The sequence below is a fragment of the Molossus molossus genome, unplaced genomic scaffold, assembly GCF_014108415.1.
Source record: "Molossus molossus isolate mMolMol1 unplaced genomic scaffold, mMolMol1.p scaffold_m16_p_1, whole genome shotgun sequence".
NCBI lineage: Eukaryota > Metazoa > Chordata > Mammalia > Chiroptera > Molossidae > Molossus > Molossus molossus.
Genome location: NW_023425344.1, coordinates 19,517,096 through 19,543,619, shown reverse-complemented (window position 1 = coordinate 19,543,619; position 26,524 = coordinate 19,517,096).

Genomic DNA, 26,524 nt, shown 5'->3' with positions numbered 1-26,524 from the left:
GTAATTTTCCAGAACAAATTAACCTTAGAGCACAGCTACTTATAATGTTCATTTTACTGGACACCTATGAAGCAGAATAAATTTAAATACAGTTTAATCGACCCTTCCAGGCTTGGTAGAGATTAAACAGCTAGAAAATAAATATAATGGTAATTAACCTAAATGGATGCTAACATGGTTTTTCCATAAGTACTGATAAATATCACTTTTGGGATCTTAATTTCAAGCAAATAGAGAGAATATAGAATCAAGCAGCAACACTGTCCTACATATCACGTGTGTCATAATAGTTCAGAGGTGGTTTTTGCTGGCAAGGAAATCTAATTTTTAATTACTCTGTTGTTTCCAGCATATAATGGCCATGACTTGTCTAACAGGAGCACCATGATCTAAACTGCATTTTGTTTCCCTCCTGCCTTCATTTCACTGCAGAATTGACAAAATGTAACTCTCTGTCCTACTAATAGGGCAGCATGAAAACTAATTGGTATTCTCTGTTTTCAAATATTTGTATCCTCAAGCCTCTTTGCCTAAAAAAGCCTGACAGAGTCTCTTCATTATCTCATTATGCTATAATTATTGCATACTCGATGGCCAGGGCCTGAGAGGAACTCGTTTATGTTGTGCATCAATATAAACTTGTGCCTCTGGAACTAGATTTAACCAACTTTTAAAAATTCTAATTTAGATCACAGTGTTGTCTCTTGGTGATTCAAGACATGAGCAATCTTTCTTTATATTGAAAGAAGAAAAAAAATCTAAATGAATATACTAACAATTCTAGCTTTTAAATCAATGTTTCTATTTTTAAAAAATTTATTTATTTTTTTTTGTAATTTTCTTACACCATATTTAGAAAGGACCAAAAAGCACCTTTGGATACTGTGTGTACTCCTGCTCACTCTGCCAACTCGGGCTGGCTTTCTGTTCCTCTCACTCAGTGATCTCTTCTGAAATTCATGTCTCTTTTTCTATCTTTGGTAAAGTAACATTAGCTGTTCTTTATTCTACAATTTTACTCAATTTAATGAAATTCAAATGCATTCAATGAAAAAAAAAAAAAAAACTATTTCAAAATGCCCAGCATAATGATTTCTAAATCACACATTCTAACTATAAACTTATAGAATTGGGTTTTTCGATTAGTTAAATGTCTGATCCCATTTTCATGTGTGAAGAGTTTCACATTCTTTTTTCATTTTTCACCTCCATCATCTTAATTTGTAGTCCACATGGATAATCTGTGGAATAGGTATGTTATAAATGTATTACAGACATAAATATAACTACTTTAAGATATAGAAACCTTATATTCCCATTATGGAATAAAGGTCTTTTTGATTATGTGGCACATAAAATCACTTCCTTGTCTGTCTTTATTGTGTTCAACCTTTCAAATCTTCAAGTATGTTGTGCCCACTGCAGTTTACCCAATTTAACACATATTCTGAATTTATTCATCAGACATTCAAGGCAAGTACATCCCAGTATCACAGAGGTATCAGAAATGAAAAATATCACAAATAAAATAACAATAATTAAAAACTAAAAATAAACGATGTTAAAAGAGGCCTCCCACAAGGAAATAACATGGTCTCAGACTTCATCTTCATGAAACTTATTCTGTTTCTGTTGCTACCACCTTAATCCAAAATTCAGCTATTTCCTAGTGGCTTCTCTGTTTCTAACTTACTTCCTAATAGTATATTCTCCACACAATAGTCTTTTAAAATAAAAATTTGCTCATGATACTTTCTTGCTCAAAACATTCTAACACTTTTCCATCATATTAGCAATACAATTCAAACTCCTTAAACTCTAAATGGGTTTAGTAACGTATACAGGGGCCACGACAGGGTTTAGTCACATAGCCTGTCCAGATAGTCTTAACACCATTTATCTGTCTTAAGACTGTGTCTTTGGGTGGCCTCCAGGGTGGGGAAGGTAAGCAGAGCACACATTCCAAACACAGGGGAGGGAGTAGGGAGACTCCAACTGCCCGGGTCCAGCCAGTGAGCCAAACCAGCGGTCAAGTGTTCTTGATGACCTTCCCCAACAGAATCGTGATAGCTCCCTAAAGTGAATTTGGAAACTTTTCTTCTAACATAATTATTGTATATATTCTTTGATTTATAAAATTTATTCACAAAATATATTCAATCCCATACTGATCCTTACATCAAGAATTTTGGTTACTATAAAATTTAATTCTATTGTTATTTTAATCCCAGTTAACTATTTCTTCTTACATCAGTTTTTACAATTTAAAATTTCTAAAATATATTTATAAACATATTCAAATTAGTGTCAATCTCTATATATTAATCTGTTATATCTCTAGTTTCTCATAATATGCTTACCACATAGCATACATATTCTTTGCCAATTTTATGGTTATATTTTCCTTTTTCTCTTCTTATTTTTATTGTATTTGGATTTATTTTACTAATTTCATTAAAAACACAGTTGACATCAATTCAGTAACTGAATCAATATTATCTGAACCAAACTTATGAATACCAGCTTTTATCTTCATTAGGGCTGTACTTCTACATTCCTTCAGTTCAATTTTTCTATTTAATTTTGGTTTCTTGATTTGGAATTTAGGTCTTTCTTTGACCTTTATTGAAAATATAGTACTAACAACTATGATTTTTTTTTAAAGGTAATGTACTTGTCAACTATTTACTGCATATTTAGCCACAAATCAAAACTGAATGAGCCCTGACTCAGTTGGTTTGAGCACTGTCCCGTACACCAGAAGGTGGCAGACTTGATCCCCAGTTGGGGCAACCAATTGATGATCTTTTCTCACATAGATCTTTCTCTCTCTCTCTCTCTCTCTCTCCCTCCCTCCCTTCCTTCCATCCTTCCTCTCTCCCTTCCTCTGAGATAAAAAATGAATTAATACTCCCCAAAATAAAATAAACAGGCTATAATCTCTTAGCACAAGGCATTGTAAGAATAAATACAAGGGGGGGGGGAGCACTGAAAAATTCTCAACCAGTCAAAAATAAAAGAAACTTTTTCTCCTCTCTCAATTTTTTTTTTTAAATCAAAAAGATTATGTGCTCACTAGACAAATCTATTATTATCCAATAATGAAAGTAACACATGTTAAAATTCTTGGATGTAGGTAAAGAGTTATTTAAATGTATATTTGTAGCTCTAGAATCTCTTGTTCTGAACTTAAAAGAATAAAATCCAATTCAGTATACATTTTATATTACACACTTACCTATAAAAACAAGTGGAACATCCAATAAAGGCTTAAGTAAGTACTGAGTATTCAGATGTTCCATCACCCCAAAGGGCCTTAGAAATCTACATCTTTACAATATAGACTAAATAAATAATGTATTCTATATATGTAAATGTCTAATTATATAGATATTAGGTATTAGGAAGAGTCAGGATTTTACAATAATCAATCCTGATACAAGTAGAGAGAGATACTAATGATACCCCTTGTCAATAAGAAGGAACAAAAACTAATTTCTAAATACTTTGTGTATATAATATATCCAATAAAATGAAGTATATTGAAAAAATATTAAAAACTAAGAGCAAAAATAGATTTGTTTTCACCAGACAAATCTATTATTATCCAAACAGTGTAGCTTAGGTAGTCTTGTAAAAGAACCCAGGTTTGGCTGCCTGCTGCAAAGAAAGCCAAACTCATGAGACAGTTGTTAATGAGAAGGAAAGAGGTTTATTCAAATTGCCAGCAACTCAAGAAGATGGTGTGCTCCTGTTTTCAAAAACCCATCTTAACATCTCAGTGTAGGCAGAGGATTTTATAAAGAACGAACAGAAAAGTAGAACAAAAAGATCAGGGGGAGGGGCTGTGGATGTGCAGGCAGTGTCCTTGAGTTGGCCATCTGGTTTTTTTTTCATCAGTGAACTTTTGTATCTGGGTGTTCAGTGCCAGCCAGAGCCTTAAAGTTCAGGCTGCTCTTTAGGTTTACACAGGAATTGAAACTGCTGGACTGTGAAGTATACTAAAAAACTTTCAACATGTAAGCTCTAGTTTTGTGGGAAAAGATCAGGTTAGTGTAACACGCTGAGATTAACATTTACTAACATTAATATGGGTAGCTTTATATAAATATGGAATATTCATTCTCTGTTACAGTCTTTCGAAAATAATATTGAAAAGTTACAACAAACAACAATAAAAGAGAAATAACAACAACAACAACAACAAAATGGAACTGTGATCCCACTTCTTGGAATATATCCTAAGAATCCAGAAACACCAATCAGAAAGAATATATTCATCCCCCTATGTTCATAGTAGTGTTATTTGCAATAGATAAGATGTAAAAACAGCCCAAGTACCCATCAGTAGATGAGTGGATGAAAAAGCTGTGATACATTTACACAATAAATACTATGTGACTATAAAAAAAGAAGGAGCTCTTACCCTTTGAGGCAGCATGAGGGGAACCTGGAGACTATTATGCTGAGGGAAATAAGCCAGACAGAGAAAGACAAATATCACATGATTTCACTTATATGTGGAAGATAATGAACAAAATATGTTCAGAATTATGAATGCATGGAACAGAATAACAGAGCTCAGTGTGTGCGGAGGTGGGTGGGACGGGACCAGAAGAGATTCACCAGAGAACATATATGCATATATTCATAACCTATGGACACAGAAAATAGCATAGGGAAGGCCTAGGGTAGGGCAGGGGGTGGGAGTACGGGAGCAAAAAAAGAGAAAATGTAAGACATCTGTAATATTGTCAACGATAACAAAAAATAAAAAGCATAGACAATGGAACTTTGAAACATTATGTAAGAAACATCATACATGAAAGTTAAAACACATCAACTGACAGAGAATTCAAGCTATTCCCTATTCTACCAGTCAATGCTGTTAATGAACAAAATTTCCCTTAGGAATGCATAGTGGAAAGAGCTTGGCCTTTGAAATAAAATAGACATGATTCTGACCCCTGGTTATTCTCCTGTTAATTGTGGATTTAGATGTGTCTCTTCACTGTGTCCAGTTAGTACCTAAAATTTGGACATTATCATAGCCATCTTATTTATAGGGTAGTGTGATTACTAAGTGATATAATGTATATACATTTCTTATAGCATCATTGTTTTTACTGAAACAGTTGCCATTGGGGAGGGTTCAGGAGATCAGTCCACTGTTTTTTATTGACTGTTTCAACAAACAAAAATAGCCAAAAGCTCAAATTGCAGTCTCATGAAACCTTGGGGTCCTCACGACCCTTTTAGTGAGTCTACAAGGTTCTACATTTTCCAATTGTATTATCTGTAATATCCATTGTAATATGTGTAAGGCCAGGTTTTCTACACACAGTTCATCAAAAAAGAATATGCTGCCAAAGATTGAATGGAGAAATATATATGAGAGTCCAGGTGTCTTTTATCAAGCCTTTATGATATTAAAGAGATTTTCAAAAATGTAGAAAAATTTATTTTGCTTCTGTTTTATAAAACAAATTTTCCATAAAATATGTTGTAAGTATTAATGTGACTTTTCTGACATTTTAAAATAAAATAATAAATAAATATTTTCAAGTTTTAAATTCTAAGAGAAAATATATTGCTAGATTGGCCAGACAGTATGGCTCAGTGGTTGAGCATTGACCCATGCACCAAGAGGTTGCCAGTTCAATTCCCAGTCAGGGTACATGCCCAGGTTGTAGGCCAAATCCCCAGTGGGGGGGCGTGCAGGAGACAGCCAATCAATGTCCTCTCTCATCGTTTTTATTTCTCTCTCCCTTTCCCTCTAAAATTAATAAAGAAAAAAAAACTTTAAAAAATATATAGGTAGGTTTAATTTACATAAACAAAACACTTCAGGTATCTTTAATAATTTTTGGAGTAGAAAGTATCCTGAGACTAAGAAATGCAGACCTAAACAGCTATTCCTTAGCAATCACCACAAACATGTAAGATAAACTTAGGCTATGATCCTCTTTCTTGGGGAAAAAAAATCAAGATTGAATGTACATAGGTATATCTAAATATGTATATACTAAAAATATATAATTATATCATATATAAATCATTCATTTATTTGGCTAACAGTACACAATTCATTTTATTCCATGTTTTTTTTTAATCTGAAATTGACTTTGCCATCAACTCCCAAAGAAAAATTATGTGAATTTGATGATCTTATAGTACCGTTAGAATTGTGCAAGATAACCATGAAAATGAATAGGTATTTGCTGCCAGCCTTGTAATCTGTTCTGGGCCGAAATACTGATAGTCCTGAGTCTAAATCAATAATGAAAATGTTTGCAGGCCTGAACAATAAAGGGCAATGTTGTACATAATGATAGCATAAGCTTCTGTAATAAATACTACTACATTAATACCAGAAGACCAGGGAAGTAAATGCTTATCAGCATAAGAGAAACATAATACTCTAAGATAGTAGCCTTTGGGTAATATAGCAAGTATGTTTAATATCTTAATGTGACTAGGAAAAAATAGAATTTCATTTGCAAGTAGTTTTAGCTTAACCAGGTAATAAAATTATTCCTGTGATATTTTTAGTCACAAAAGGGTGAGCCATACAAGTTGAGTAACAAATACAAGTAGATATATTAACTTTCTAATCACTTTTTTCTTTTACTTTTTAAAATTTATTTTTATTTTTGAAAGTATTACAGATGTTCCCCCTTCTTCCCCCATGAACCCTCCACCCACTCCTGCCCCCTCCATGCCTGCACTGCACTATTGTCTGTGTCCATTGGTTATGCATACATGCTTATAAATTCTTGGGCTAATCTCTTCCCACCCCTCCTCCCCACTTCCCTCTGAGATTCATCAGTCTGTTTCCTGCTTCCATGTCTCTGGATCTATTTTGTTTCTATTTACTTTGATTGTTACATAAATTTCATTGTATGCAGAAAAATAACTGAAATCACAATGTAAGATAAAGGTATCTTCAAATTACAACATTGTCGGGAAGGTTGCTAGGCTGACTAACCACCATTTCCCCATCAGATATCAGATTCTTCCTCCAGGCCTCCTCTACACCTTGGCCTGGGCTGTAGGAGGTTGCCTTCCATGAGCTGCATCATCCCCCATATCCCAACTCCTCTATCCTTAGTTGTGTTTGAACAGAGGCAGCAGCAGAGTACTGATGAGCTGGATACAGAGGGTGAGGGGAAGAGGGGGAGAAACAGAGAGGGAAGGGGGGATGGAGGGAAGGCCTGGAGGGAGAGAAGGGACAAGAGAGAGGGGGAGAGAAGGAGGGCAAGAGAGCGAAGGGAGAGGCAGGGAGAGAAGTGGGGAGAGGAAAGGAGAAAACTGGATCCTTCCTCTTGTTGCCAGGCTGACTTTTACTATCAAACTCTCTCTCACAGCTGCCGCTCAAGCCAGGTGCTAGGTTGCATCATTTCCCAATGTCAAACTGCTCTGTTGGGTGGACAGGTCATAATGGCAGCCTGCATTTGTCGGTGCCAGGATGCTTCACCATCCCTTGTTGGATCCTTTCATCCTATCTCCATTTCAGTAAATAGACCTTACATTAAATTTTCATTAGACTTTCTTGAATTGACATTTCGGGTATGTCCTGCTGACCGGTACAGCTGTTGTTTCAGAATCTTCCATAATACAGTGTGATTTTCAGATACCACAGGAGGAGGTTTTCCATCTACTAGGTTGATATTTGGTAAACCAAACTGTTAATGAAAGCTCACTAAGGGACTAACTTATTCTCACTATAATGAACCAGGTTTAGTGTTTTCTGTACTAATAAAACCAACCATACTGTTTCATATAATTTCATTTACATACAAAAAGGGCTATGAGTTTTGCTATGTTTTAAAACAAATTCTATATATAGGTATGTGAATGCAATGTTGAAACAACTATGGCAATTTATTAAAAAGTGAATGTTAACTTCTTTAATATTTTTACTAAATAGGTAAAATGACATGGGTTCCTTGACAGTGCAGGGGTCATGTCTAAGGAACAGAAGAGGTATAGTGTCAAATACTGTTCAGGCTTGTTTTTATTTTCTTTTAAACTAACAACCATTATAATATTCTAAGTACTATACATATATTGAATTGCTTTAATAAATCATCATAAAAACCCTATGAAGTCGGTTCCATTCTTGCTCCATTTTGTAGGCAAGGGCGTGGTCACAGAGAGATAAATTAACTGGCCCCAAATCGTAGAGTGGATGGCAGCACTGTGAACACCATAAGAGATAAAAGCAATTAAATTGGCCTCTGTAGGTGTCCTTTTCTTTACTTCTTTTGATAAAAATAATAATCAAATTTCCAAATGAATTAAGGAATTGACCTTTTGAGGTAAAACTAAATTTCTATGGCTTCTAAATATAAAATGTATTTTAAATTTACTCAATTATATTTTAGTTGAGGTAATTTTTAATACAGTATTATTTTAAGCTTCTCTTATTTGGTTTCATTATGTGAGAGGAGAAAGAGAATATCAATGTAACTTTATCACAAAGGCAGATGAAAGAACAAATAAAGGAATCACATGACCCCGCATCTCTGGTGTGCCTGGAGCATCTCTCTCCATTGCTGCCTTTGTTGACTCATCAAATATTTATCAAGTGACCAGAGTGTGTGTGGTGGCATCCTTGTGCTGGTGTTGTTAAGAGAAAAATACACATAGTTTTCCTGGCTCTCATGGACATATCATGAGGGAGATCAACATGGACACATTAATCACATCCATGATTATTATCACAAAAAAAAGAGATTTAAGGTGAAATAAAAAGGATATTTTAAATTAAGTAAAAGAAGGAGTATTTTTCTGGGTTAAACTTGGCCTGAAAAAAGAAAGAGGTCTTGTCTAGATGGGAGTGGGATTGGTGAAGAAAAAAAATATTCCAAGGATAGGGTGAACTAGTGGAAATGAATGCATGGAGGGAAGGGGAGTTAAGGTATTTTTGAGAAGTAAAAATGTATCATTAGTTTTGGAATTCAGAACCTTCTAGATACTGAAACCTAGATCCTATTTTTGTTGTTGTTGTTGTTTTTATTTATTTATTTTTTTATCCTCACCCGAGGACATTTTTCCATTTTTTGTTCAGGTAGAGTGGGAGAGAGAGAGAGGAACACAGAGAGAGAAACATCGATATGAAGGGACACATCGAGTGGTTGCCACCCGCACAACCGGCCAGGGCCAGGGACAAACTTCAACCGAGGTACGTGCCCTTAGCGGGAACCGAACCCGGGTCTCTCAGGACCGCAGGCCGACGCTCTAACCGCTGAGCCAAACCGGCCAGGGCTGTTGTTGTTTTTTAAAGAAAGTAGATTATTTTCTATATTCAGTTTAGGAGTCAGAAATTTTGAGAAACTTTCTTTCAAGTTTCTAATGTCAAGGTCATAGTTACAGCCCGTGTGTCTTTTGTTTTACATATTCTTCCATACTGGAGAGAGAATGCGACAAAAATAACTGAGTGAGGTTGAAACACGTGGCATACTTACCATGAAAACACTCTATGCAGAAAGTGTCTCAATAATTGCTCCTAAGGGATTTTATCCCTGAGAAAAAAACAGTAATATATGGAGAACAGGGTACGTTTTTACATGAAATCATAATAGAGTTATGAGAGCTATAATTTAATCAGTATCTGTTAGGCATTTTGTATATATTATAGGTAATTATTATAGAACCATATAATATTGGCACTTTTATCCACATTTTGTAAATGAGGAACACAAGTCACATGACTTCCCCACGTTTTACCCCTTTACATAGCATTGCACCAATATAAATACGGTTAGTCTGACTGCAAAGTCCTTGCTCTTTCTACTCTACCTCTCAGAGATGAAAAATCAATCTTCTGAAAGCAAATTTCTTATACACATGGGGAAACAATAAGAAGGTGAGAATTGTGGATTAAAGACAGATAATATATAGATATGTATCACGATCCTTCGGTCAGAGGGCCGAGGCTCTTACCACTGAGCCAAACCAGAGAGGGCTCTGGGAGAATATTTTTGAGTTGCTAAAACTGAACTCAGTTTTATACCTTGAACTATATGCTAAGTAATTTTTAAAAGTACTATACAGACATTATTCAAATTTAATACTGTTGAAAACCTAGAAAGTAATCGTGATCCCCATTTTATAAACGGGAAGTCTGAGGCTTAGCAATATTATACAACTTTCATTTAAGAATCCATTGAGAATATTTTTATGCGGCTACTACCTACCAAGGGATGTGCTAAATGCTTTACATCAATTCTTTAAATAAATCCAACACTTTTAGATAGGAATGATAATGACAATAGTCATGATGATGATGATGATGATGATGATAATCATGATGATGATGACGACCATTTTATAAGTAAGGAATTTGTATAAACATTTCTGCCCACCACATCCTGCATATTGAACTTAACATTCCAAGTTTTGAGGAATCACTTTAAGAGTCAGAATTCCCAAAATATTTTCTCACAAAATTGTAAATGTATCACTTTTTAGCATGAGAATATTTTTTGCTCTATTCTGGTGATCATTCAAAGAATATAAGGGAGTGTTATATTCATATTTAGGATTTAAAAGACAACTCCAAGTAACAGGGCTGTGAGACCTGATTATCATCCATCTGTGGCAATTAAACTAATGGCCTCCATTAAAAGAAGAACCATTGCTTTGGCATCTCATTTCATTACTCAAGCTCATTTTTCCAGCTGTGATCATATGCTGACTGGGAAATTCATAAATGAAAATCAGAGAGTTCTAAATACCATAATATATGTATTGGTTTCAAATCCAACACCTTTGAGACTTCATGGGAAATTACTTCTTGTTTAGAATTATTTTAATGACCTTGGCCCTGAAATGTTCTTAGATGGCCAATTCAAGCAAGAGCTGATGACCCTAAATGAGAAAACAAAAATTTAGTTAGACTGAGCATGAAGATGAGTGAACACAAATTTATAAATGGATTCTAAAGTATTTGGGATGTTAAACCAACATACACTGTAGGATGGCAGTCCAGAACTCTGGTGCTATTTCAACTTTTATGTGATCTTTATGTTTCACTTGATCCAAACTGTATTTCTCTCTTCCTCTTTCCTATTCTCTATGTAACATGCACAGAGCAAGGGCCTGTCTATAGCAGAAAGCATTTGCTCCCCCTGAACAGTCCACTGCTCTTTCTCTTTACCACTCATTTTATATTATAATTTTAAAGAAATGTACACTATGATAAAAGTAATGCAATTTAGTTGACTGTAAATACAAAGTGATTAAATTAATGCAGAGCTATACTGATAAAAGTATGTAAATATGTCAACAAATATAAGTAAGATTAACACTAAGAAAATATCTTTGACTCATTTCAGAAAATAAAATTAAAGGAATGAATTTCAGTTTGTTTGCCACATCTAAAGAAATAATGTGTATAAATTTCATAAAGTTATCTGAAGGCTGCACATCAGTTACTTTGGATATAGGAAGTTACTTCAACCAAAACTTTTTAAGACATTATCTTATAATATGTATACATAAAAACAAATTTAGGCCAGACTGCTGTGGCTCAGTGGTTGAGCATCGACCCATGCACCAATAGATCACCTGTTCGATTCCCAGTCGGGGCACATGCCCAGCTTGTGTCCGATCCCCAGTGGGGGGCATGCAGGGCAAGCAGGAGGCAACCAATTGATGTTCTCTCTCCTCTATGTCTCTATATCTTTCCCTCTCCCTTCCTCTCTTTACAATCAATAAAGAAACATTATTTTTTAAAAAACAAACATTTAGCCCTAGATTTGAAAATGAATAAATAAAGAAGATATTAATTTTTCAAATTTAACATATAAGAATAGATATTCTCAATATGAAACATGTACCCACAAGGATTTATTACAAAATTATGACCCATAAGGAATTCAAATATGCCCTGCCTGGCCATCCTCTATTGGAGACCACTGCATCTACTGTTGGGAACAAGCCATGTGTTCAGAAAAATATACTTGGAGAGGTGAGGGAATTAAGTGTGAAATTGTTCAATGTAAATCATATTCAGAAGAAAAAAAATGTCATTGAAACAACCAAAACATATTTCATTGGCTTTTTGGATATTTTTGAAGAAAATAAAATTGTAATGTAACAAAGTACATAGGGAATAATAATAATTCCTATAACATCTTCATTTCCACGGAGGACCAGATTAGCTAATCTAATTACTATCTCAAAGAATGGAGCTCTGTTTTGAGGTGGATAAAAATGTTATAAATCTCATTGGGGAAAAGGGGAGTTAACCTTTATATAGACTTATATTTAGTACATATGGAAATTCTGTTGTTACACAGGTTAGTGTTCAATTATTTAAATTATAATGTAACAATTTCAGGTTGTAAAACATTCAAGAATAACAAGATTATTCTAAAAATTCCCTTTCTCAAAATTATATCCTACTTTTTCTCTGTGTATATATTACTTCTCAGTATACCTTTTACTGATTCATCACCTCCAATATTATCAAATTGCTCCTCCTCAGATTCCCCAAAAGAGGTTGCAACCTTCTAAATTTCTCCACCAAAAGCACTTAACACTTATTTCTCCCTTCTATGATATATTCAATTTATCAATAAATCTATTTAGCTCTAACTTGAAAATACTTTCAGAATCCAGAACCTTCCTAATAGTTCCACTCCTACTGTGACCCAAACAACCTTCTACTTAGGTCTTCATAACACATTTCTAAAGGGATTTCCTTCCCAACAGCGATTCTCAACATAGCACCAGAGTGCTCCTTTACATATGGAAGTTAGATTATTTCATTCCTTTGGTCAAAAGCTGTCAACAGTTCATTTAATTCATGAAAGGCCCTACATAAACTTGTCTTTGACGATCCACTTAACATTATCTCCTATTGCTTCAAGCCTTGTTCATTCAGCTGGACCCACATTGGTTATGATGATGTGGATGTTGATGATGATGATGACGACAATGACAATGATCTTTGAAAACCAACAGGGCTCTTGCCCAAAGACCATGGGGCTCTGACAAACTGAGAAGTGGCTCTTAATGGCTCACTTACCCCTTTACTCATCCCATGGCCTAGCACAGAAGCAGCCTTTGAAAAGTGGTCATACCTGCCTGACAAGTATGGCTCAGTGAATTGAGCATTGTCTCATGGACTGAGATGTCTGGGTTGAATTCCCAGTCAGGGCACATACCTGGGCTTCGGGCTCGATCCCCAGTTGGGGGCGCGAAGGAGGCAGCTGATCGATGTTTCTCTCTCACATCAATGTTTCTCTCTCTCTCTCTCTCTCTCTCTCTCTCAAAAATCAATGAAAACATATTAAAACAAAAAAGAAAGAAAAGTGGCCAGACCTTATGTGAAAGTGGCTCATTTGTTAATTTTGAAGCATCAAACTGAAGGGCAGGTTACCTGCTGGGATACATTTCAAGTAAAGAGGCTTCTGGGGGTCACTTTTCCTCTGTCTGCCTAACTAAAGTCTATAGGCATCATCTTTCTCTCTCTCTCTCTCTTTCTCTCTTCCTTCCTTCCTTCCTTCCTTCCTTCCTTCCTTCTTTCTTCTTTCTTTCTTTCTTTCTTTCTTTCTTTCTTTCTTTCTTTCTTTCTTTCTTTCTTTCTTTCTTTCTTTCTTCCTTCCTTCCTTCCTTCCTTCCTTCCTTCCTTCCTTCCTTCCTTCCTTCCTTCTTTCCTTCCTGCCTTCATTTTAAAACTTTTAATTATTTTATGTTTCTTTACTCAGGACTTTTTTCTGGGTGCCTTTCTTTTACTCCAGACTTTTTCTTCCATTCAGCAGCTGGGTGATACCTTTATACTCCATCTGGCAGGTGACAACTTTGTGTTCTCTGGCTGCCTTGCTAAAGCCAGTGGGTGCCATCTTTATTTTTCCTTTTTCTTTCTGGCTTTTTTCTTGTTTTGGCAGGTGCCATCTTGCACTCCCTGTGTGCCTTCATCCAGAGCGCCAGTATCCCCATAGGGGAGCTTTGACACGTGTCTGGTACCCAGCATTTACATCTGGTGACCCAGGAGATGCATCTTGATTGCTTGGCTCTGGTGGTAAGAAGGGCTTGCCTACCTCGATCTGATGAGGCTATAACAACTGGAGAGATGGTTCTTGGCAAGCTAACACTCCTAGGGCACAGCACAGATGCCAGACTGCTCCACACCCTAGTCTTTCTGAGAAAGCGCTTATTTGTGTGTCCAGGAGCTTTGGCCTGAGGGGTAGGTAGGCTTCGGTTTTAGCAAATTTCAAGTTGCCTATGTGGGAGTGCTCAGGGAATGGGGCCAGCAGATGCAATCTTTGTGTTCTCCCTCACCCTCACTCCAGCTCATCAGAATCTCCCAGGAAGCAGTTTATACCCTGTCTGACACCCTGATTTTTATGGCTGCTGCTCAGGGACAACTCCAGATTGCCTGGCTCTGGAGGTAAATGGGGCTTATGCTTGTGGTCACACTGGAGTGTATATATTTGCATTCTTCAAAGCTGCTACCAGGAGGACTGGCTTCCAATCGACCTGAATCTAGGTGCTGACTGGGAGCTTCCCTTTGGGATACTGACAGCTCATGACACACCCTCAACTACTGGGAGCCATTACAAATAAGACTGGCTATTTGGACATTCACACAGGTTTGAGAGGCAACCAAGAGCTAGGGAAGGTTGAACAAAAAGGTTCATTTCCTTCTCCTGACTGGGAAGGGGGCTGCTTTATCTAATACATAGAAAACCATGCAATAGATCAAGCATAATTAAGAAACAAGGGGATATGTTCCAAACAAAAGGATAAGACAAAAGCTCAGAAAGAAACAAACAACAACTAATAAAATGAAGATAAGTGACTTACTTGATAAAAGATAAGAGGAGACCCACTGGCTTGCTGTGGGGATGAGGAATGGCCCGTAATAGCTAACAGCGCTAACAGCATGGCCATCCTTGGTGGTCTGGGGACAAGCGAACCCAGCAAGAGAAGCAAACTTCACATGAACTTTCACAATTGCCACATCTGTGTTGGTAATTGTGCCTCAACAATCTTATGCCAAGCTCAGCCAAAAAGCCCTAAGTGTCATTCAGTTGTATAATTCTGAATCTTACCTTATCAAATATCTGTTTAGCCACACCAGCTGGGAAATAAACTAGTCATTTCAACCTTCGAAATACTGAATTGGCTAACCTATTCACCCATTTTTATCACCGATTGATTATTAGCCTGTAAAGCAGACTTCTGGACTAGGTGTCACCATCTAAAATATGCCTCTATGTCATTTACCTTTGCACCTGCTGCCATGCTTCGCAAAACACACAGGCAGTAGGTCAATAAGCCCTACTGAAATGGCTAACAGTCAGCAATACCAAGCAAATAGCAAGCAGCATCTAAGATACAATTTCAAAGGTATTCACTATGAAAAATGACATTAATCATCAGCATTCCACAAATAACACAGGGCTGAAACTTCAGCTAATGAAAGCAACCCATATAATACGCAAAGTTAAGTCTCTCTTGCAAGAGGAAATGATAACTCACCTTGTCCAATTTGTAGAACAGCAGAGTGATGATAAAGTCAGCAGCTGGAATCGTTTTTATAGAACCTCTTTCAAGAAATTAGTTATTGCCGTAAGGGCAAAACCAATGGACACAGTAAGAAAATCACAGAAAGAAAAATTTTTACTCAAGATATTAGCCCTATCTATCCACAGAATTCTGACATTATTATAATTGAATACATCAGTCTTTCGATTAAAAAGTGAGGTGTACAAAATGCAGTAGTCTAAAGCTACTTTTAGTTTTATTTGTCCTCAAGTCTGGTATCTGAGTCTGTGTGACTCAAAAATAAGTCTATAAAACATCTTAAAAATATTTAATCCTCACCCAAGAACATGTTTTTTTATTGATTTGAAAAAGAAAGGAAGGCAGAACGAAAAACATTCATGTGAGAGAGAAACAGTGATTGGTTGCCTCCTGTACACACCCAGACCAGGGAATGAATGAACCTGCAACCTGGGTATGTGTCCTGACCAGGAATCAAACCTGAGACCTTTTACTATATGGGACAATGCTCCAACCAATTGAGCCACACCAGCTAAGGCTCTTAAAAATATTCGAAGCCTTTTCTACTGCAAATTTCAGGATCCTCCAATGTACAAACAAAAGTCAAACATCTCTATTTCACTGAATTTTTTCATCATATCTACTCACTTTCTAATTAGTAATAGAGAGACATATCTGATGAATTTTGCATCTTGATGTTTTGTATGCAGTTAAGACTAGAGATGGACTTCAATCCCATTATGACACAAAGCCACATTTTGGTCAATATCAGCAAGTAGCTGACTGTCTATAAAAGAGGGTTTTTTAGTTTTTTTATGTAATGTTGCAGTGATCATAGGTGAGGTGAAGTAATGCGGCCTCATACTGCAGGTGAAAACAGTAAGACTCATTAGTGATAATACATTTGCATAATCCTCAACAAACTAGACTCAGTGTCTCAGCACTGCAAGTTAGGAAGCCAGCCACAGTTTTGTTGGCATGTATCTTTCAGGGATATGTCATCTTAACAAAACTCATAAGACTGAAAAAAATCAGAAACCTCAACTTATGAAGTTTGAGGAAGAATCAAAATGTCACAGGAATCAGACATTTGTATCAGCCTGTTCAGCATATTTTCTCTTTGCAAAAAAAGTATGAGGGGATTCAATGTATTTCCTTCTCAGATAGTTTTTTGATGTACTCAGAATCCTAACCACAGGAGTTATTTTTATGATTCAGATGTCAAGAGTGCTCAGTTTTGATAGCCCGATGCAGCCTTCTCATCAAAAATACCTGATTGGTGGGCAGGCAGGCATGCCAACCCCCCAAACAGCACAGTCACCTTGGCACTGCCACCTTTGGTGCTTGAAGTTCCCCTTTTCTGTTTCACCTAGCCTGGCTGTTACCTTCTGTTTACACAACCTTTCTTCTAACAAAATAAATACAACTACTGGTCAAGTTATGCCATCTGTTCCTTCCACATTTAGACTATTCCTGAGTCACCTTGGTTGGAATTCTGGAATTCTGTAGCTCTTTGGTTCTGTAATTATTTGGTTGTACAATTACTGACCATTCATTTAGCATCCTGTCATTCAATATTTGTTAAGCATTTATTCTGTGAAAATTATTTTTATCCCTAGGAGTACAATGTTATTTCTAGACAAGATAGAAACAGTCCTTGTCTTCATAAACTTCAAAGTATAAAAGATAAAATAGAAAATAAACACTATTAAAATCAACTACCAAATAGATGACCAGAAAAGTCCCTGGCACTGTTGAAACTTCAGGACATTTCTCTCAGAAGAAATAATGTTTAAAATTGACATGAAGGAATAGGGATTATTTAAATTCTTATTTTTCTGTTGTGGATGATCGTCTCATTTACTATGTATTTACTTTATTGGTTTAATTTTCATGGATCTTTATTTATTTATTCATATATCCAGTTAGACCACCTAATAATTGCATCCCTAATGGATTGGACAAAATTAAGTCATATTTGATAATCTGAATTATAAAGATAAAATATATGTAAAGCACCTATACAACAGCTGGCATAAATGGCCTCTTAAAAAGCCATTATTAATGGTGTTCAGTTTAAAAATGGGAATTACTACACAGTACAGATCATACTAGCCCTAATTCTTGTATAAAATGGTACTTCCTCAGCTCTCTCTCCACGCGACATCTCCTCATTCTGTCCCCTGAAGGGTAGTCTTAGGACAGCTTTCCAACCAAGATCACTGTGACCAAAACCAACCGCATTTCAACTTTCCAAAAGGGGAGGTTTGGGAAATCTTAAAGCTTCATAATCCAGATGCTTTGAATTTAAGTCCATCATTAAACATTGCAATAGTAAGAAATTGTTTTTGTTTTTTTTTTTTTTTTTTGCACTTTATTAACATGAAAGGTTTTACAGCATAAAAATTCAAATTAGTGATAATACTTGTTCTATTTCCCCAAGGTGTCCTAAGGAGAAACGGGGCCAACCTAGGGCAAGCTCACAGTCCTGATCCAGCCCAGCAGTGGCCTGATTCCAGCTTACAACACCAGTCCCTGGCACCTGAGCCATGCATCCCTCTTGCTCCTCCAACCACCGAGCCAGTTGCACGCAGTCCCAGGAACCCTGACATTCACAAACTAGAGTATTTACAATATGATTTGTGTCACAACTGCCTGGAAATATGAAAAAATATGCTTATAGTTGTCAAAGTGAGAATTAGAGAGCAAGATTATGAATTGACATTTAATGCTGGACAATACAATGTAATAACTTAACACTTAGGTAAAGTTTTCATTATACTTCAATCTAAACTCTAAGCTTTTAAACTATGATGGAATTCCAGATCCCTCCCATAATCTTCTTGATATTCAGGACCCTCTACTCTTTGGCTATACTCCTCCCACTCCTCACTCTTAGCTGACACAGGTTCTCAGCAGGGTTACACAGCATACTTTTGATATCCATGAAGACATATTTGAAGGTCTTTGTGTATTTGTTTGAGCTTCAAACGCTCTTTCAAATTTTATTTCTGCCTAGTGGCATATTAACTGATCATATTACACCTTGAGCCTTCTTAAATTTCACTAACAGTTCTAATTTGATGAGAAAATTGTAACCCACCTGGGGCTTTTCTGAAAATACCTTAACTAATTACTGTTTCTTAATGTCATAAAATGTACACGGAGGCCTTATTTCTTTCTAATATCTTAGCTTTCACAAAATTTGACTCTCTTCTGATTATTTTTTTAAAAACCTAATCTTGTCTTAAAACTAGAATCACTCTCTTAAATACCTCTTCATGTTCATCTCCATTACTACATTTTATTTTTGCTCTTACTTGTGAGTGTATTTATTTGGTTGGGCTTTTCTTTTTCTTTTTTTAAAAATTGTTTTTGTTACAGATGTTTCTCCTTTTCCCCCCATTGACACCCTCCTCCCCATCCCCTCCAACCCCTTCCCCAGCTTTGTTGTCAATGTCCATTGGTTATGCATACATGCATATACGTTCTGTGGTTTATCCCGCCCCCCCTCCCCCCAACAACCCCTCTTCTGGGGTTTGTCAGTCTGTACCTTACCTTTGAGTTTCTGGTTCCATTTTGTTCATCAGTTTGTTTAGTTCATTATATCCCACAAATAAGTGAGATCATGTGATAGTTGTCTTTCTCTGCTTGGCTTGTTTCACTTAGCATAATACTCTCCAGGTCTTTCTATGTCATCTCAAAGGTTAAGAGATCTTTCTTTCTTACAGATGCATAGAATGCCATTGTGCACATGTACCACAGCTTTTTTATCCACTCATCTACTGATGGACACTTGGGTTGTTTCCAGATCTTAGGTATTGTAAATAGTGCTGTTATGAATATAGGGGTACTTACATTTTTTATGATTGATGGTTTTCTTAATCAAATTTTTTTTTGAGAATTGTGACCAAAATAATGCTTTTGATAGATGGAGCTGCTAAACTTATTCACTGGTAAATGACATTATCCTAAACACTGGACACAGAAAATGGAAGTAAGTTTGTATTTCATGCCATGGAACATTGAGGTCATTCAATGTATATAAATGTATATTTTATACATAATGTACATATTTGTATGTATGTGTGCATGTATATGAATAGCTGAAATATTCACATTTGTATATAAATGTATTATACACACATGTATATACACACAACTATATATTTCCAACTATAAGCAACTCTAAGGCTAGGAAAATTTGATACATTTTAGGTCTCATTTAAGCAAGAGCTTCTTCCTTACTCCAGAATGCATCTTTGTCTCTGAGATCTCAAATTTTTTTTTAATCTTCAAATTTCCCTGTGCATGTGTCTCATTTCTCTAATTTGGTAATATGCTTCTTAAAGACAGGAACCTACTAATTTAGTTGTAAATTCCCTCATGGTATACAGAATATTATAAGCACTTGATAAAAATCTTTCTAGTTAGTACACTTTCCCCCACAGAAATAATAAACATTAAAACATGAGAAGCAGATAAATACATGAAGGAATAAATTTTGGATATATTTCTTAAATCTTAATATAAAAACTAAATAATGCAGTTTTCCTTAAAGTTTGAAACAGCTTTGTCATATTTGATGAGTGTTTTGTTTATATATCAATATTCTGACCCCACGTTCCTATGGATTCTGACCTGAGTTCAGCAAAATAATGAGGATGCAAACATGTGAATAAAACAGTTGTTAAATTTACTGAAGTGTAGTAACATTTTCTATTAGAGACCAGGAAGACCTGGAAGGAAGCCAGGAAGAATGAAGCACTACTAAGGCCCTGCACACACAGATCACGTGAAACTGGAAAATCTTCCTTAGTGGAAAACTGTGTAGGGGTGATCACGGGACAATGGTGAAATAGTAGAGACAGTATGTACTTTTATTTTTTCTTGGCTCTGCCATCAAATCAAAGGAAGGAGCCACTGTGCTAGAGGCTCAGCTGGTGATTAAGACCTTTGTGTTCATCTGACACAGACATTTGTTAAAATTAGGGTGTTATAAACATGAATATACATTCTGATAAAATGTTAAATATATTATCTAAGGTCTAATTTGGTGACAATTTGAAATACCATTTCCCTCCCCACCTTCTCCAAAAATAACCATTTTATTAGTTTGCTTCATATGCTTCCAGAACGTTAATATGCACACATACACATGCACGCACACGCACACACACACACCCAGGGTGGGGCAAAAGTAGGTTTACAGTTGTTCATTTGGAAAATAATATAATACTTAATAAATAATAATTCAATAGTAGACTCTTTTGCATACTCACAATTGTAAATCTACTTTTGCCCCACCCTGTAAACAGAGAGATGTAGAGAGAATAACCTATAACCACTTATCTGAACTATGATGTAGAATCTTGCATGTTAATGTTCATTTATTCTTTTGACCATTTGACCCTTTTTCAGCTTAATAGCTTCTCTTTTTTTCTAACTCAAGTAGTTCTTCGTGAGGTCTGTTCAATAGATTCAATGAATGTGTGGTTAAAACAATAAAGATAGATTAAAAACAAAACAAAACATCGGCTTGATTGAGGGTTCTGCAGGCAGGTAAAGCCAAATCATATTGTCCCCAGAAGTCATTTCAATTCTCCCCATCCCAGGGCATATCCCCGCCCCCAACCACGGGTGTAACAAGAATCTCTAGCATCCACTTTGTTTGCAGAGATCTAGACAGGGATAGAAGTGCTGCGATGCATGTACCCCACCGTACCCTCTGTGCCATACCAGAAGGAAGATCTGAGGCTGTTATTAATTTTAGTCTTTTATTTTCAGAAAGAAAGTCTTCCTGTAATAAACACCAGAAATAATCTTACAAGTTCATAGGCCAACCTTTGCTCATGGGCTCTGACAAATTAAATGTTTCCACTCTAAGTTACAAATGTCACAATAAGGAAATAATACATTTATATAATAATCTGTAACTTATTTTACATAAGTACCTAAAACAGTCATTTTTACAAAAAATTTAGTAATACATATGCAATAATATAGAAAAAAAATCAAACTTCTGAACCCATTACCAGCTGGTTTATCTCCTAATAGCTTGAGTTTTCAAATAATGAAATCAGTAACATAGTAACTAAAGTATTTAAAATTAAAACATTCCATATAATAAATCTTACTATATGGATACATATGTGATTTAATAGTATCAGGACAGTTTTGCCATAACAGAATTGAGGAGAGATTATTTTTATCTAATTTTTTTCTTGCTATTTAATAACCTAATATTACCCACAGAGTGAAGCTCTTCAGCATTATTCTGCTTGCAAAGTAAACTGCGATCTGATCCCAACCAATTTTACCAGCTTCACCTACATGACCACTTCAAGCATTTACTCTAACTCATAGACCAGGCTCTGTGCATGTCAACATAATCTCTGCTCAGTGATAACAGTATACCTTGAAAAAACAATAATTTCTACTTTAAGCTATTTCTGCATAATTGCATCAAACCCTCTTCAAAATAAAATAATTAGCTTTATAAATAGTATGTTTTGCTTTTTAAAACATATTTTCTAGAATAAAATAAAAAAAAAACAATTATTGTAAAGTGTAACTCATTTAATACTTGTTTCATAAAAACTTCTCTCTGATGAATATGCAGGGTCTGCATTTCGTAACCTTCTCTAGTCTGATGGGCTTTTACTTTCATCAGTATAGCATTCCAGCACTGGTGGAAAAAGGGGCCCGTTACTTTGAAAACAGTATGCTTTTCATTAATAAGTTCATTAGACATTCTGAAATAATGTAGAAGTTAAGTGAAACACTCATTATTGCTTAATCATCCTAATTATCTGAATATTCTTTTGGTACAGCTCTATCAATACACTTACTGAAAACCTCAATTTACTGTTCCTGTCACTCCATTTCTGCATGCTCATGTGAAAGTTCTTATTAAAATTAATTTGTTTTATGCACTGACAATAATGTTTAAAAGTCAGCAGGAAATATAAATCATCCAATTATTCCTATTGAGGAAACAGCATGGAAGTGTTGGTAGATTTAGAATAATGATTTCTGCATCTTTGCATCCCTGTGCAACATGAGGGGCTTTGATGACTTGACTCAGATTTGAATCTGCTGTTCTTTCCTTTGTTCTGCAGAAGATTATTTATTCCTACACACTCCAGAATACACAAGATGATGGGCAGAAAATACAGGAGAAAAAAATGAAGATAAATGATGGTGTGAGCCTTCTTGCAGAAAGGCGTCTGTTTTTGAAACAGATCAGGTTTATCAATCTGGAGTAATTATCAATGCCTTTTTAAAATCAATGTCAACTAAGCCACTTTCTGTGTCAAAATTTTCCCTAATCGAATTTATTAGAGATGTTAGAGTACACAAAATAATAATCATCTCCTTAATTGAAACAGCCGGACACCAAAAACCATACCTCTCTACCCTCTGACACAGACATTAGGGGAGAAACTGCTCATTAAAAATCTGGGGAAGTGGATAAAAATTGGTGTCATTCTCTGAAAAGTTGAAAACTCACACAACTTGGAGACTTTTAATAAAGCACCGGCGACAGCACAACTGTTGCTTTGAAATGCAACATTATTTTCTGTGTTGTCTTAATGTTAGTTTTTGATAATGAATAAAGAAAACAGCCAATTTAAAACTCAGGATGTCCTTGGAGAACAGAGAACGTTGAGTGGCACACTGAGAGCAAATTAGAGGAAAGTAAATGTCACCACAACACTCCAGATGGTTTAGAGAACTTTCTCAATAGATCCGTACTGTTCCCACTGGGAACAGGGGTTAAGATGGCCCAAAGTTTCACCAAAGGAGTTGGACACAAATACATTTACATCTTTAAAAAACAAAAAAAAACAAAAAAAAAACAACTATATGTTTTAGTTTAGGCTCTTGAATAAAGAAGAGGAACGATTTTCTATTCACTGACTGAATTCTGTCCTTAGAAAGGCAGAGACAAACCCTGAAATAGATCTTACTTAAATGCTGGCACACAGACTCAGGCTACCTAAACTAAGACTACCGCACTCGGGCTCTGTTCTATCCATTACCCCTGCTTACAAGAGTTAGTAGACCATGGAACCAAGAGGCCATGCCCATTCAGGGTCTACATGCTTCCTTTTCATTTCTATATATGTTTTTATTGAGTTTCTAGAGAGAGGAAGGGAGAGAGAGAAACATCAATGTGAGAGGGAAACATCAATCAGCTGCCTTCTGCAAGTCCTCTACTGGGGATTGCGTCTGAAACCCAGGCATGTGTCCTGACAGGGAATTGAACCAGGACCTCTCAGTCCATGGGATGGCACTCAATCCAATGAACCAGACGGGCTGGCAACATGCCTCCTTTTCTCATCCTAGATACCCAGGACCTTGTATTGTCCTGCCTAAGTGGCCATAAGCCTCCTTTCATTAATCCAATGGGCATCTTCTCCAGCTCATTCTCCCAAGGGTGCATCAAGCACTTGGTGGCCACATGCTTCCAAGAATAGCTAAGGGGTGGTTATTTCTCAGGGCTAATGGCTGAACCTTGGATATATGGACTGGAGTGTGTACATGGGCACGTGCAGCACCCTTCATAGTGTAGTAATTGAGAATAGTAAGAGGAAAGAAGTGAAACTGAGAGCTAGAGATTAGAACAAGAACTCCTTGCATCACCGATTTCTGTGTGAAAATCTATCTAAATGTGCACCTGCATTTTGAGATTGTTATTGATATGTATTTGTCATGGTAAAAAATGATACATATTTTCAAATAGCTGCTTACTCTGATTTATAACTAAATAATTTAGATGTATGGTATGTAGACCACATTTATAATCTTTTTCCAGGACCCACAGATGTTGAGATGAGACCTATTTAAGATACGGGATTTCTCCCCAACCTCAATTTCAAAGACAGTACTCTTCATGGTTGATATGATCATTCAAGTGAATCTTTATTTTTAAACACAAAAGTCTTTATTATTTTTCTTCTCTGTAACATTTGCATTTTTGAAGATGGGTTTTGTTAGGAAACTTTACAGTTGAATCCATCACTTCCTCTCTCTCTTTCTCTCCCTTGAAAGTTCTCTCACAAAAATAAAAGGAGGAGAGAAATAGTAGTTATCTCTGTAATGTGAATGATTGCCTCTGTTTACTTCTAGCCTAAACTGCTAATGTAAGGCATTATGTTAATAATATACATTAATTCTTCACCAAGAGTTTCCTATTGGTATATCACTGTGCTTCAAGCTTGCATATACTCATTCACGGAAGGCTCACTACATTCAGGATTCTGGGCTATAGTTTTTGTAGGAGATGAGTTTAAAGTACTATATATTCTCAAAAAGTTTATACCACTTCCCTATTTCATGCCAGCTCTGATTATTAACTTTCCTGATTTTGTTTCATAATTTCAATATATGGCTCTTCCTCTCCCTTTACATTTACATCCAAACAATTGTCACAGCCTAACTCACCTTCCTTTCTTGCATTTATTTCAGACATGTTCCTTTTTCTTCCTCTTCATCCAAAATACTACCTCAACATGTTGTTATTGAAATTGCATCCTCTCTCTTCCCTTTTTACATGTAAATAACATGATTATTGCATGTTTTTAAAATTGTATTTTCAAATAGACTAAGACAAAACAATGTTCACTATTCCTCACTGCCCATTCCTGTCTGACCCCAGCTGTTCTCAGCTAAAGACAGGCCTGGCCACCACAGGCAGACTCATCAGTCAAGTTCAAAAGCCAATTTCAATAGCTTACTTGTTTTGTTTCCTTTTGTTTTGTTTAGCTTGCTAGTCCATCTGTAGTTAAGCATTCTAATTTGTTTAAATGCTCTCTTTTTAAATCTAAATCCAAATGCTTTTTTCTATGCCTAGCTGAGCAATTTCCTTATCACCAATAGATAGATAAAACACATCAGAACCTTATTATTTGGAAGGTGCTAAATATCTGTTCAGGATTTAAGACCTGTTTTCATTCCTGAGTTCTTATGGCCTCAGCTCACCTGCCTGCTTCCTGCTGCGCTATTGGCTTCCAAATGACTGGAATTCTGGCTTGTATAAGTTTCTGATTTTATAATGGTTTGTTCTCCTTGAATCATTGCTTAAAATAAAAATCATTTGACTAGAGTTATGATACACTTTGTCACAGTTTGGGTTCTCTGGAAATAGAAGCTGAGAGAGAGAACTTGAGGTACAAGATGCTTATTAGTGAACAACATGACTAAAAGTTTGGACAAGAAAACAAAATTTGTGAAAGGAAAATCATACTACTATGTAAACCCACCAAATCTCAGTCAACCCAATGGAAAGCTAGTATTGCCCATCAGAGTTATCTTGCAGCAAAACAAGCTAGGCCTTGTATCGTTGCTTCACTCAGTCACCTGGTGCAGACTGTTGTGGGAGGCACTACTTATACTAATACTAGCATGATACCTGAAATAATCTAGAAAGATAAATCAGATTTTGGCAAATGAAAAATGTTTGTAGATTAGGAAAGAAGCTTTGTAAACATGGCATAAAGAAGCCTGACATTAATTGAAAATAGAACACTGTTTAATGTTGGTAATATATAATATATAATAATGAAATATGGTAGAGAAGATTAAAGGGTAACAGAAGCTAAGCCTGATGACATGTAAAACTGAGTTATTTCTATGTGTCAGTCACTGTTTTAAGGGCTTTACATACAAACCAAATCAAAAGTAGGTTTACAGTTGCCCATATGTAAAATAATACAATAATTAATAAATAATAACACAAGAATAAAATCTGTGTTTCTTGCACTAACAACTGTAAACCTACTTTTGCTATACCCTAGTAGTAGAAAAGTACTACTACAGGGATAATGCGATAATGTATGAAAATTATTTATTATTAGACAAGAAAGTCTCCAAATTACAATACCTAATACATATTAAAAGCTTGGACCAGCAGGTGTATAAAGGATTAAGTAAGTAACTCATAATTTACAACTGAAACAAAAAATTTAACACTGCCTGATACTCAAGAAAATGATAT